The sequence below is a fragment of the Heloderma suspectum genome, chromosome 1 (genome assembly GCF_057233095.1).
Source record: "Heloderma suspectum isolate Gila_16-S chromosome 1, 16-S_ref, whole genome shotgun sequence".
NCBI classification, from domain to species: domain Eukaryota; kingdom Metazoa; phylum Chordata; class Lepidosauria; order Squamata; family Helodermatidae; genus Heloderma; species Heloderma suspectum.
The window spans coordinates 131,086,675-131,088,166 of record NC_139458.1 but is presented as its reverse complement, the minus strand read 5'-3'; positions in this window follow the sequence as shown (position 1 = coordinate 131,088,166).

The window sequence follows — 1,492 nt, the reverse complement described above, 5'->3', positions numbered from 1 at the left end:
TAACTCCCACCATGTGCATTTTATGGCAGGAGGGTACCCTCATTCATTCAATTGTTCCAAAGCCAACAACAGGGTCAGAGAAAGGTCAAGAAATAAAGATGGAATGGGTGTGCACAGAAGCTTCTATACATTTGACTAATGTGCAGTCCTATGCACATTTATGCAGAAGTAAATCCTACTCAGTTCAATGGAACTTATTCTCAGGCGTGCATAGGATTACAGCCTAAGATTATAAAGCATAATTTGGCCTCAGATTGGAGAAGAGGCCACACCATGCAGTGAACAAGACTCTAACAATTGTGCTAATAATGGCACAATTAAACTGGCCTTTTAACTCTCAAGCTACATACATTTTAAAACACAGCCTATAGATGGCTTCATTTAGGACCAAACCATATACCATGTTATATGTCATGGTAGCCCAACAGCCCTTTTCAAGCTGCAGGGTTTCCAGGGGGATTTTGGCTGAGAAGGGTGTGTGGGAGGATGCTTTAATTAAAAAAATACAGTAGTGAAGTAGCAGGGAGGCCTGCTTCATCTCTTTCCCCACTTGCTGCTTCAGTGTTCCAGATCCCGACCATCTCCACTGGCATTCCCCTTCACCCCCTGCTTCTGCAGGGTTTTAAATACGCCCCAAGAAAAAGAGTGTTATCACCAATGCTTACTATCGCCAGTGGATTACGCTGTTCACATTACTTTTGGCTCTGCCAGATATGTGACCAGCCGATTGCTACCCCATGCATTTTATGGCCTTTTTGGCCCCACTATTTACAAGCCTTGCTTCTCTGTACACGTGTGCGTATTTTTGCTACAGCAGACTAAGGGCTTTTCTACATGAGGCTTTTAACCCACAACTTTACCGAGATTCCCGTTTCCAGATTCTTTGTGGGATTAAGCTCAGCTCCTTTACACATGTTTTTCCCCTGGGGCTTTCTTTCTCTGCCTTTCTATATGTTCCATTACACAACCGCTAGGTGGTGCTGTGGTATAGCGAAATTGCAGAAATATGCAGAAGGTTTCATGCCACCATTCTGGATATATCAGACTTTCCTCATTAGGGAAAAAGCCTGCTAAAACGGTTGCAAACATGGGAGAGGTTCTGGAGGATGCTGACATTGTGTAAAGGACCCACAAAATACCGTGAGTGAGGAATCACGAGTGCACAATAAATGCCTTGTGTAGAAAGGCTCTGTCACACCAAGCCTCTGCAGTGTTATGTTGTTCATAGCCCTTTAGCCGAGTTGTCAATCATCACTGTGAGCTGAAGGAAGAGAAAAGAAAAGAGCAGCAAGTGGGATGACTGGATGGAAGCTAACATCTGTGATTAGATGGACTCAGTGCAGCATCTCGTTTTCCCTGGTATAAAGAATGCACAGGAGCAGAGACTGACTAGCCTGTAGGCTTTAAGGCTTGGAATTGTTTCTAGAGCTGGTCAAAAGTGGAACCTGTTGAAGGTTCCTGAGAAGAGATCAAGAAAGGATCTGCATTATTT